Consider the following 13918-nt stretch of genomic DNA (forward strand, 5'->3'; position numbering starts at 1 on the left):
CCAAAACAAACAAACCAACCCCAAAACCACACACCCCAGAAAAAAAAAAAGCCACAAACCAACCAACCAACCAAAGAACCCCACCCCAAAACCAAAAAAATACCAAACAACAAATGTGGAGGCTTTTCCACCATTAATAAAGCTCTTACCTTCAGGTTAAATGAAACATGATTACAGGAATTACTGTGAATTAAGATCTTCACCCAGAAAGTTTTTACTTCAGTATTACTCCTTTTAAACCAAATTGGGCATAGACCCTTTTATTGAAATTCAAGAAAGGATGATGAAAAGGAAAAAGGAGATTATTCTGGCTGAGAACAATTCAATGTTAAGCGCTAGTATAACTGCTTTCTTGTTCAATTCACCTGATTTCTACCTCACTTCTACCAAGAACATCTTCATCTGCCCCTTTAACCCTTATTTTCCCACCTCATTACTTAGTCCTCTGTGACCAGTAAGTCCAGAGGACTACTAGTCCTGTATATGCTTATTATCAACAGATTGCATTAAGTGCTTAATACATGCTGATCAAGTGAACACAAGGGGCAAGTTCAGAAATTGAAAGAGTCATTATCATAATCACCAGCTATTACACTTCCTTTAAACCCTAAGCAGAACAGTAAAGATTGCCTCAGGTAGCTGTCTAATGGGTTCTTAAATGCTGAGTTCTGATTGTGGGGAAGGAAAGCTCATTTGTTATTATCACAGCCACTGTGACTTTCACAAGAAATCAATAGCTACACTACCCACTGGATAAAAAGAAGAAAGCTTGATTTGCTTTCAGTGTGCCAAATTCCTCCCACTATTAGGACACCTGTGTATAGACCCTTCAATTACTTCACCCTATTTGCTTCAAAACACTATTTCATGCTTCAGCTCCCCACAGGCTTTCTCCATTTCAGCCACCCAAACTGAACAAGAGGAGACACTTCAGCACTGGAGCTGACAGCTCTTCCTCATCCAGCAGAATTTTCACCCATAGACATCATGCAGGGTCTAAGCATAAGCTGCTCCAAGAGCAACTAACGTGCTCCACCAGATTTTATTTTCTTTTTGTTTAGGATTGCACGTCAGTCCCCTCCAGAAAACAGATTGACAGTGACAAGCAGTTGCTTTTGATGCATTCATCAGGAGATGAAAAATAATACAACTTGTGGCAAACATCTTCACAGAAAAATACCCTTTCAAAACCTACGAGTTAGGAAACACAACTTACAACCTTCATGAGAAAGCTTATGCTTTTCAGGAATCATTTCACTTATTTGAAGACACTGACAGAAAACATGTTTAGGGAGAATCATTTAAGAACTGCTTAAATCCCCATGTAAGGCATCCCAGGAGGCACATCTGAGCTGAACACATTCCTAAAACAGCTTCTGAAAGGGGTCTCTTTCCTAGTCAACAGTATATACAATGTCTTATTTTAAGCAGAGGAGTTAAAGATATTTTTTTCATGACCTATATTAAAATTATGTCCTTTGCTAGGAAAGAGCATCACTTCCACCCAAGCAGTGTCAATGAGGATTTAGGGGAGTACGTTCCCCTTGGTAGTAGAGACCATCATGAAAGCAACAGGCTTGAAGTCTAAACTGTTTTCACAAGTCAACAAATCATAAAGGAGTGCAAGCTTCAAACCCTTCTTAGATTCATATATGTTCAAATTCACAAGCCAAATTCATCTTAGTGTCACAGGTGAAGTCATTTTTTCCAGTATCACGTTCTGCCAATTTGCTCAGCATCTCAGTACACTGTAAGCCACAGCTGGGTTCAGTTCAATAGTGCTTACCAATATTACAAAATTTCTTGCATGGTGATATATATTGCTTGGATTCTTCAGCCTGATTAACAGACAGGTCCAACTTGGAACTTAGCATCAGTAGAACTACACTTCTGATGTGTGCTAGACTGAAATGAAGTTACCTAAACTAAGTGAGCTGTTTAATGATCAAAAAGACCATTTCCAAATTAGTTGCTAAGCTGGTTCTGCACAGTGCATCAATGCACTGAAGTCACTTACCAGGCAAGTCAGACAAGATTGACCTCCATTAACTCTAGCAGCTGGATGTTTTGAAATCAAACTGCCCATGAAGTCAAGTCTGCCAGATAAGGCTTCAAAATGAAAATACCATTAACCTACAGCTTTGGTGAACACTCACTTATTCTTTATATAGGTGATCCAGGATGTTACTAAAACTTGCTCCAGACTAACATTTGGAGTTGAACATTCCAGATCACTAGTTGTACCTTTCACACAAGCAGAGCAAGTATCTGGATGATGCCTTCTATAGGTAGCATATTACCTTAAAGAATCCATGTAACAGATTCGTTATGGACATTTGGTAAGAATAACTGAAAAAGCAGGCTTACAGAAAAGTTGGGTACTGTACATATATAATGATACACCACACAAGTTGTATTGGAAGTATATTATCAAATTCAAGCGCTCAAAAATGAAACAAGAATGAACTTATGCCACATTTAAGTTTGTGCTTATTTTAAAAAATAATTGAATTGCACACGAGTTTTTCACAAGTGTCTCTTGAATCACGGACAACTCATGAATGAATTTAAAATCTTTCTCCTTTTACAGTGAACTATGAGGGGCAGACTGATATAACCTTGTCTACAAACACAATGAAGACTGACCAGCAATGGAGCCAAGGTTATTTCAGCCTAAATGAGCTCAGCCCAGCAAAGTTTCAAGCAATTGGAAACATCCAGCCATATCAGGGAGCATGTACACCATTATAGATAACAGCACTGAATAACGATCTGTAAGGATTTTATACTTCTGTTTATAAAGAACACACTTTCAGATGTAGACTGGAAGACATTCATTATACATATAAAGTTACTTTGTGTGCAATTCAGATCAATTTGAACATTTTGGTGACAAATAATAAGGCAAACGTAGGCTTCCTTTGAATCAAGTGACCAAATGAAACCCCAACCAAAAAACAAATTCAAATGAAAACAAGGCTTTTATAGCAGTAAATGGTCATTTTATTTTGCTTCTATCTATCTGATTTAATACCAAGCTGAAACACAATAGTCCTGGTGTATACTACCAAAAAGTTGCCCAAGAGGGACTTTTTCTGCTTCCAGAGGTTCTTAACACAGTTTATAGGGACAACTGGACACTCTTAGTGAATGTGCTCAAGCCTAGGAAAGGATACCTATACCATGCACTGCACTACTTGCAATCCTGAAGCAGGATATGTTTTAGTGCATCTACATTAATACAGAGACAAGTAACAAGAAGTACTTCCTCTCACCTCCCTCTTCCCATCTCAGGGGTTTGATACATTCCAAATCACACTCTGTTCAAACCTCTTCTGAATACAAAGCTCATCCTAAACTTAAAAGAGTTTCATTTTCTGAGCCATACCATTCCTACCAGAATGCTGGAAATTACTGTAGCATTCTTTTCACCCCCAAGAAGCAAAATGGGGAGATTAAGGCACATGCCACACATCCCAGTTTACAAGGGAGCTTGTTTGTCTGCTGACAGTCAAGACATACATGTCAGTTGACATGCATATATTTAAGGGGAGAACAGAAGACTGTTTAAAACACAAATACTTTTTGAGGTGAGCAGTAAGCAGTAGCAGTCAATTAAGCTCCATCTCTCTGCTCACTAATGGATGGAAAGGAAAGCAAGCATGGTGTCACAACTAAACAGATAAACATCCTTGAATCACTGCCCCACTTCTGGTTATTGCCTTACTGGAAAAGAGGTGTACAAGCCAAAAGGTCATCCCTGCAGCACCCTGGAGATATTTCTAAAAAACTTCATTGTACCCACAGATCAAACAGTGGTACCACACATGTACAGAGCCACTTACCTTACATATGGCAGAGGTGCCCTTGTCAGGCAACGTGCAGCACAGAGCTCTGCAAGAAACTTTCCCTCATACAACAAAGGAGAAAAGGGTCTTCCTTGTCACATGGCCAGGTAAATAGCCTAAAGCATGAGAATAACTCAGCAGAAATACTCTTCTCCATTGAAAGCCAGGGCCATCCTTTTCTGGGTGTGTTATCCAGGTTGTCTACCAGCATCTTCCTCACCCAGCACTTTAACAAGGCTACATCTGATTCACTTGGTAGTAGCCTACACAGCTTACAAAACAAATAAACAAATCAAGTAAGTCATTAGCACAATGCCTAGGCTTTTCAGTGTTTGCTTCCACCCTTTTCAGCTGAATGTCACTATTACTGTAGTAAAGTGGCACTGCAGAGGGGTGGTAAGAGTGACAACAGTGCAGAACTGCAGGCAAAGATAGGCACTAGCAAATTGTCCTGGGTTCAGCATTTTTCTCCTTCTTAGTAGCTGGTGCAGCGCTGTGTTTTTGACTCTCAGCCTGAGAACAGCACTGATAACACCGAAGTTTTTGGTTGTTGCTCAGTAATGTTTACTCTGACCAAGGACTTTCTGAGTCTCATGCTCTGCCAGGGAGGAGGGGAAGCTGGGAGGAAGTAGAGACAGGACACCTGACCCAAACTAACCAAAGAGGTATTCCATACCACAGCATGTCATGCCCGCTATATAAACTGGGGACAATTACCCCAAAGGGCTAGATCACTGTTTAGGTTGGGTTGGTTATCAGTCGGCAGGTGGTGAGCGGTTGTATTCTCTTCCCTTGTTATTTCCCTTACCATTATTATTATTGGTGGTAGCAGTAGTGGGTTTGTGTTATACCTTAGTTACTGCACTGTTCTTATCTCAACCACGTGGGAGTTCCAGTCTTTCGATTCTCCTTCACATCCCTCTGGGAGTGGGCTGGGGGGGGTAGCGGGAGGAAGTGGGGGGAGTGAGCGAGCAGCTGTGTGGGTCTTGTTGCCAGCTGGGCTTAAACCATAACACAAATAATTCACATTTTCATGCGGGACCCAATTTACCTTGTTTTTGGGACATCAATATCCTCTCTATCCACACAAAAGAAACATACCTTTGATATTGTACGCTGAAAGTATTTGCAAATATACATTAACAAGGCTTTCAATTAATTGCTTCAAACATTTTAAACCACTCCTGGTTGACAATCTGCTTCAGTACTGTTTCCACCTGCTTAACTCTTAAAATCAGGATTTCATTCATAGTTGAAATCTTAATTTACATATGCAAATGCTCCACTTCTGACAAGGCTTTTTATACACCTTTGAAACCACAGTGACGTCTAAACTTCAGTGTGAATACCAAAAATTGTTTAAAGCCTACCAGATACAATCTGGTGCAAATATTCTAGGTTTTAAATGGGAGAGAAAAGGATTGTCAGCTCAGGTGTTCTCAGGACTGGGTTTATCCTAAGTCAGCACAACTATATTGATGTCCTCCGGGTTTGGTGAGGAATAAAAAATTAAATAAGAGGTATAGAAAAATGCCGATTAGTCTGAAATTGTGACTACAAAACAAGCTGCTACTCAGAATTTAAAGCAAGCAAGTTTCTAGGGCTGTTTCCCCCTTCCTATTAGTGTTGTAATGTGATGACATTTTGCTCTTTGAAGCTCAGCTTCAAAAGAAGGAGAGGTGGTGGGAACCTGGAGCTTACACAAATGAGCTGCTAGCAAGCATCTGAGTACTCTAGCAATGGCATTAATATTTTCTATTTCAGCTGGTGCTGCATGTCTTCACACCCTTTTACAAATGGCGTAGATCATTGTGTCCCAGGTGCACAATTAAATGAGAAGAGGTGTCCTCTGATCTCAGTAGAGGCAAATTCTTTTAGGTGTTATTAAGCATACTCCACGGTATGTCTGCAGAGGCTTAGAAACACTAGTTCATTGATGGTATGTGTTCTTTCTGAGACACTTGTTGGCTTGATGGTAAAAGGAATTTTGGTACCTGAATTATTTTTGTTGGGTGTTTCAGCAGTGGCTTCTGCAGTATACAGGATGCTTTTGGCCTCAAGTGTCTCAGGCTGTGAAAGGAGATGTCTTGAATGACTTTTGCTCAAGGAGGCAGAGCAGTTCAAGTGAGCTTCATGTCCTTCCTAAGCCAGTGGAATAGGATTTTCCAAGCACCTTTTGTGGTTATATACCCTTCATTCCTCTGAAACTGGACATCTGACTTGCAGATCTATTATGAAGGCTGTTATCTAAGTTGTTGTTTTATCGAGTTTCTGCCCTCTGTGAGCCAAGTAAACACAAAATTATGTGGCAATCAGAATGGGACATACTTTGCCCACTAGGCATCAAGTCTCTGAAAGTTGGAGTCTGTGCAAAGAAAAGACAGAGCTGGGAGCTCACTGAAGCAGGCTGTAGAAAGCCACTGATATGTCTGAAGAGCATCAGAAATCAGACAAACCCTGAAACAGCTCTCCTCATTTTTTTCTGCTTCTCTCCTTTCAGCTATCTGTAAAATAGTGCAAAGCCATCATTAGCTCAGATGTTTTCATCAGTGATCTGCTGTAGCAATAGGAATCCTCAAATGAAAGAGCCAAATAAAAATGGACTTTGTGTAAGAAAACAAATAATCTTAAATAACCTTTTCTGAGCATTTAGCAGAATGAGAAATGACTGACATTTGTCAGCCCAGCTTATACCATCCGAAGACCCCCTCATGGTCACTACTTAGTGAGAGTACAGAGCTTAATTTTCTTTGCCATTTTCCCACTCACAGCCCAGGCAGTAATGTTTGTTGCCTCTGTACCAAAAAGCATCCAAGCAGCCTGAGCATTTCAGTTTTTACATTTGACTGTTTTAAAAATCTAGTAATTGTTTCCATCAGTTGCCCTCCCATCCCATTACCTTGGGAGGAGAAGCAGCGCAGGTTTTTATCACCAGAACAAGCCTCAGGGATTGCTGCTATCAGTCTGCCTATGGCATCAGGGTTGTGGAAGTTACAACAGTAAATCAACAGATGCTGTGTATTTTTAAAAAAGAAATAAGGTAAGTAAGTATGTAACAAGTAATAAGGCATGTAATAAAGTAAGTAAGGATGCTCACATCCGGAAGAAGACCAAAAGCTGCTTTCTGTGAAAGTGGTGGCTATGTTTAGAAGGAAACAGTGAATCAGAGCAGACCAGATGCAAGTGTCTGATCTGCAAATGAGTAATAACAGGTGATTCTGATAACAGGCTTTGTTGTATTTGCACCTTTCCTCACCTCCTTGCTCTCATAATTCCTCATACACACAAAACTTCCTGTGAAGGGTTTATCATTTAGGTAACTGAGATACTGCATGTTACTTACCACCCTGCTCTCTGGAGTGCAAAGTAGTTAGACATGAAGCAGGGAAGGCAAAGAGGCATGCTGGTGTGTTAGATGCTCATAGCAGATTATTGCAGAGCCCTGAAGGTTCCATCTTTGTTCTCCTTGCTGCCTGCAATGCAGGGTACTTAGTAGGCTGAATGGTCTCTTCTGCCAGTTTGCCAGGCCATGCCCTTCTACTATCAGCCCCACCAACATCAGGATCTGCTTGCTTAGCCACCTAGTGCTCTCTCTATATAATGATCTTCAGGTGGCTGTCTCAGGTGCTCGCAGCCAAGCTCCAACAGTGAAAATGTCCAGCACCTTTGGAGTCTCAAGACACTATTTTTTGAATTCCATTATCAGCAATGAAGTTGCAGGCATACATTCAAAATAAAGGTTGTTTCTTTGTTTCTTTCTAGTAATCTTAATATTACTGAATTTCACTATAGAAGGAAAATCTCGCAAGCATTTACAGGCAATTAACAGAGAGAACTTCCTGAATCCCATCAGTGCTCAGGTCCCTAATTCTTTTAGCTGTTGGAAGCTTTGGCTGCAGAGACATTCAGCTGTAGAAAGCTGAAGTCAAGGTAGTTATGGACAATCTAGATATGAAGTAGGACTTTTATATTACCTGGACCTTCCTTGTACCTTGTGAATTCTGTTTGGAAGACAACTCTTTCATACTCAGCTTGGTGACTCAGGTGATCATGGTATGCCTTTCTCTTTATATTGAGTGAAAGTTGAATGGCTTACCAGAATTCATGTATTACCTTAGAGGAACACATTATTTATGCACTTTTCTAAGTAAACTGCATAGAAAAATGTAAATGAAGCATAAAGGTCTTATGAATTAAGCATTTTTCTTTTTAGCATATAAACTGTTAGTCAGGATGTGATAGGAATGCATTCAACACAACTGTAATTATGTTTCCCCACTAGAACTCGAATACTTCATATGGTCTTGCTGCAGCTCATCTAGACAGGTAGTAATTGGAAAATTTAACTCAGTGGATTTATGTCTTATATAATAAAAAGTAAGGTTACATGTTACATACAGAAGAGTTTTTTGTCAAATATGAAAAACTGCTATGATAATTTTACACTTGGAGAATTCCAGAACTACATTGTAAGCTGCAGTTCATCTCTGAAGAAGAAAAAGAAAGAATGATAAAGAAAGAAAATTCTAGAGAAAATTCATTATTTTCCCTCCTGAATAAATCATAATTACAATAATCACGTTTAATCCTGTCAGGGCCTTTCACATAGCATTTCAGCCCTGAGGAAGTACACAGAAACAAATTAATCCGTTTAAGTATTAGTAATATAAATTAAAAACAAACAAGGAAGCACCTTCAGATGTGAGTCTGAACAAAGAAGTCAACGTCTTCAGGAGAGAGGACACTATCCACTGTGGCATGAAATCTCAGTCCTTTTCTGTGACAGTCATTCAATCTTCATTGTCATAAGAATTCGCAAAGAGGTGATCTGCATCACACTTTTATTGTCGCACAGGCTACCAACTCATTCATGGAAAATGAAACTACCCAAACTTTTCATGATCTGAAAGGACTTCCTCCCTAACTCTGAATTTGTCTACTTTTTCCTATTCCTAAGTTATCTTTTTATGCTAGGTCTTTTTTTTTTTTTCTTTTTCTTTTTTTTATGCCAGAACATCTCAAGGTTGGTACTGTTTTGGAGATGTAGTCCCAATGATACAAGTGATATTTGGGTTTTTTTAACCGATAGGTCTGTTATTGCCCCAGCCTCTGTTCAGCCTGGTGTCGGCTGGATTGACAAAAATAAAATGAAAAATAAAATAAAAAAAGGGGCAAAGAAAAAACAGGAAAAAAAAATTACTTATTTTTATACAGCCAGAGAAAGAGCTTTTATGACACAAGCAGGCAGAGAAGAATAACTTTTTTCATGATGCACTGTAATTCTTTCAAGTCCTGTATTCCTGGTGGATATCAGGGGCTGGTATGGCAGTTTTTTGTTTCTTGCTGTGAACATCTCATGGTTGAAGGTTTTTTTCCTGAAGACTCATCTGTCTCCACAGAAAACTTGTTTTTCTTCCTAGAAGCAGGAATGGAAATCTGCCATACCAGAGAGAGCCGACCTTGCTTGCTGCTGATTACTGTAGCATACCCCACAGCTTTGCATTTTCGTGAGCACGTTTAGCTGGGCACCAGCTCTGCTTTCATTCTTGTACTGCATTTTCTCCCTTTAGGAAGCATCGGAAATTCTCTGCAAATGCAACCTGGCAAGTCAATCTGTCCACAAGATGGCATATCACTCCTGCATTTGCAGGGAACCAGATAGGTAAGAGATGAAAATACGTTTCCATTATACCTCACCAAAACCTTATTTTCCTTGCACTTGGATAATCTTGTGCCTCCTGTATTTATTAATGTTGCATCCATATCAGATATAACTGTTTAGGACTCTGGAAAGAGGGAAAAATAAAATATCTCCCCATCTCATCTCCCAAATCACTGTAGAAGCATTTTTGTTTTTAATAAATTGTTTATCTGTAGAACAAGAATTTGGAAATGGTTGTTTTATCACTGCTGCTGGTGATACTGTGACAAAAAAACCCTGAAAGTTCTTTTGTAGGACAAAGTTTTCAGAGCCACTACCATCATGGATGTACAACATAATGGTTTGCTGTAGGAAGATGGAATGCACAATGTAAATGTCCTTTTTTAAATTCCCAGTTTAGCACATGCAATGAAAAGCAATCCTCAAAAACAGGTTATACAAGTCCTCTTTAAAGTGTCTTTTGGTAAGTTACTGAGACATGGGGACCACTGTAATTTGCCCACAGTGGGCTGTCAGCTTTAGCTGCGCGGCGCTTTGCTTCATAAGTACTGTGTTTGCCCATCTCTTCCACAGGCTTTTGTGTGTCGGCCTTCAAGGGCTGTGACAGGAAGGAGATTCAAAGTCACAAAGGGCTCAGGTTATCTAACCCCTCTATAAGAGATCATTTACTATGGCAAATGTATATTTTTTTTCCATTTGCTTGACTGGTTTATAGTACAGTTAGAAAATATCTACCATAGGCTGTTGAACCATTTCATTGTTTAGGGTGTGCTGGGGAGGAGTTGACATCTCTACTTGTGTGTTAAGATTTCCCCCATGTGGCCACAATACGTATCTGAGTCCTGGAATTTTTGGGGGATTTAAGGCAGCTTTCCAAAGCTGTTCTGACAGGACCCTGTGAAATGTAACAACTTTATTCAGTGGAGAGGGAAAGCAAGAATTCAGAAAGGGAGAAGAGGTGAAAAGAAAAAAGTTTGCCTAACCTGCATTAAAGACTCTTGCCTCTCTTTTTCCAGAATTCATGTGAGGCAAAAGTGAAACTTCTTTGTTTTCAATGAAGTCAGTGTCATAGGGATGTGCCATTTACCATATAAAATGCACTCATTTGGAAGGGACCTTAAAGACCACCTAGTTCCAACCCCCTGCAATGGGCAGGGACACCTCCCATTAGACCATGTTGCTCCAAGGCCGGTCCATCCTGGCCTTGAATACTGCCAGGGATGGAGCAGCCACAGCTTCTCTGGGCAACCTGTACCAGTGTCTCACCACCCTCACAGTGAAGAATTACTTCCCAGTAAGAAATTAAATGAAATCCTCTTTCCACTTGTTACCCTTGTGTGTCTTGAAAATGTTTCTGGAGCTGAAAACACACCTGACATTTCAGGCAACAGCGTTACTCAGTTCATGGCCAGTACAGGGAATATAACAGAATGGCACAGAGCAGCACAGCATAGCATAGTTCAGTGAAAAGGGACTTACAACAGTCATCCAACCCAACTGGCTGACCAGTTCAGTGCTGACCAAAAGTTAATGTCATTAAGGGCATTGTCCAAATGCCTCTTCAACACTGACAGGCTTGAGGCTTCAATCACCTCTTGAGGAAGCCTGTGCCAGTGTTTGAACACTCTCTCAGTGAAGAAATGTGTCCCAGTATTAAGTGTGAGCCTCCCCTGACTCCCAGGCATCCTGTCCCTGGATCCCAGGCAGAAGAAATCAGCACCAACCTGGGGTTTTATTTCTTGAAAAGAGTTATTTTAGGTTTTTTTTTTTATATGTGTATAAACTGAAATCTGTGTTCATAAATGAAGTCAGCATGACTTTACCTTGTGGATTTCCTGGCACATCTATATTATATTTCTAAATAGCAGCTTGCCACAAGCTGACAAGTATGTCTCAAAAAAATACAACCTTATAAAAAGGGAATAATCTGGAATTGAAGGGAAGACTTAATTAGAACTAACTTAAGTAAATTAAAGGCAGAGCAAAAACATCCCCTTCCTGTTTGCTCTGACTGTACCTGGTCTGGGTTCTGAGTAGCCATAGGGAGGATGGAAGCCCCTCTTTACAAGTGTTCTCTCTCTCACTGTAAAAGCACTGTAGCCTGAAGTGCTTCTGGTGTTGGGGACACACTTTACATAATTCTTAAAGCCAACTCACATCTCATCTGAAATGTGTGTGGGTTTGTTTTTTGGTTTTGTTTCTAATGCACAGATTTCTGTATGTATTTCAGAGCAGAATCTGGATCTTAAGTGTGGTACGAGTAAATTCCTGGAAATCTTGTCAGTTATTGTTGACCAGTAAAGCAGCAAACTTAAAATGAGTTGTGATTTTTTTTTTTAAAGGATGCACCAAATCTTCTACTTTGACTATTTCTTCATTATCTTACTTGTCTCCTAGCTGTCATGCTACACTTGCAAATTAGTGGTACTGTCCTACTGTAACCACAGCCAAAACAAGAAGGTGGATCTGTTTTGGTGTAGAATTGCTATTTCAGGAACTGAAAAGATGTTGTTCCTAATTGACTGGTACCTGAGTTTCTTGAGGTGAACTGACCCACAAGCCGGCAGTGCAGATCACTTGGGCATCAAACTGTCACCAGTATCCACAAGTGGCCTGTGCTGACTGCAGCAAGAGGCTGGGAGTAAACACACAGAATTACAAGGGTGTCCCAGCAAAAGTGGGGAGCCCCAAAGGTAGTTTTACACAGGGTTCTCATACCCTTCAAATGGTCAGGTACCACGCAGTTGGACTAATCACAAGCACCCTCACTAGCAGCTACTAGTCCTAGTAAAACTTTGCCAGGCAAAGCTATTTCTGCTGCAGTCCCACTGTTGCCTATTGATCCAGATGTCCCTGGAGCCAATCTGGCAAAAGCTACTGATTAATGGTGCCAGGTGACAGGTTTCAAAGGTCTGTTGGAGGGACTGTGTATACATATGTACACACACACATATATGTGTGTGTGTATATATATGTGTGTATATATATGTGTGTGTACATATATGTGTGTAGATATATATGTAGAGATATATATCTGTGTATATATATGTACACACACACGTGTGTATATATATGTGTAGATATATATGTAGAGATATATATGTGTATATATATGGGTAGATATATACATACCTATGTATACATATATATATCTACATGTTAATACTTTAAAGGCTGATTGATCTAACAGGTAGAGGGCAGGAAGGTTTTCTAACATGCCTTACGGGTTCCGTCAGCCAGGGTCCAGGATGGCAGTGACAGGGTGACAAAAACCAGCAAAGATGCCATCTGGGGAGGGTCAGTCTCCTCCAGTGATGAGATCTGCTGCTGCAAGTCAGAAACTGTTCCGCAGCACTCGGAGCATTGCAGCATCCCTGTCAGAGCTGTGCCGCAGTATTTCATGTCCCTGCTCCCTGCCAGCCAGCCCCTTTCTCTGCTTGCGTCAAGTGCCCTGGAAGGGACACAGAATGTCACAGTTTTGCTTCTGCAACAGCGAGACTGAGACTGAACTCTGGCCCAGACCAGAGAGAGGGGGAGACACGAACAACCCAAAAGCACCACAAGGCCTTGGCGCCTGCCCAGGACCAGCCTGTCCTCTACCAGCTGGCACAGGAGGTGTCAGGGCCCCTTGGGGCCCCAGAGCAGCTGCTGCAGCTCCCCTCTGCAGTGCTGCTCCTACCCATGGCACAGCTCCCCTGTGCCCATGGACAGAAGGTGGCCTCCAGCAAGGACAGGACAGCCATGGAGGATGGCACCCCCACTGTCAGTCCCCACCATCCTGCCACAGCTCTGCTGACTCCCAGAGCCACCATGAAGCCCAGAGGTGAGGCCTGGGGGGATGAGGAGCCTGAAAGTGGGCAGCCAAGCTGAGCAAAGCTTACATCACCAAAGGCTTGGCTTGGCTTTGGTTGCTTTTTCAGCTGTGGTGATCATCCCAGCAGCCCTGGAGGAGCCCATAGAGGTGTTTGAGCAGGGACCAGCTGACTTTGCTGATGCCTCTCCCAAGCAGGGAGCAGACATCACCTTCAACCATTGGCTTGCTTGTTCTAAACACTGTGGACAGAGATAACACCATGATGTCTGTGGCGTATCACAACATGGACTCAAGTTGATGAGGAGATTCAAATCCAACTTTATTACAGTCAAGCCCTTTTTATCCCCTTGTTCCATACTTTCCCAGCCTGCACGAGTATGCCACATTCAATCTCGTTGGCCCCTGTAAAAACCTCCAGGTAAATAGTCCAATCACAAGGCTGGGCACATGCTGTCCCGATGGTGACAGCCTCACCCCATTGTCTCAGACCCTCTCGCAATCCTCACATCATATGGCTCCAACTGAGACTCCCAACAATATCCGGACCCATTCCCCCCAGGGTTGTTTTTGACCTTTCCTGTCCTTCAAGGGTCC

Source organism: Neopsephotus bourkii, unplaced genomic scaffold (genome assembly GCF_033783945.1).
Source record: "Neopsephotus bourkii isolate Nb327-2 ecotype Australia unplaced genomic scaffold, CSIRO-AGI_Nbou_v1 NB_1490, whole genome shotgun sequence".
NCBI classification, from domain to species: Eukaryota; Metazoa; Chordata; class Aves; order Psittaciformes; family Psittacidae; genus Neopsephotus; species Neopsephotus bourkii.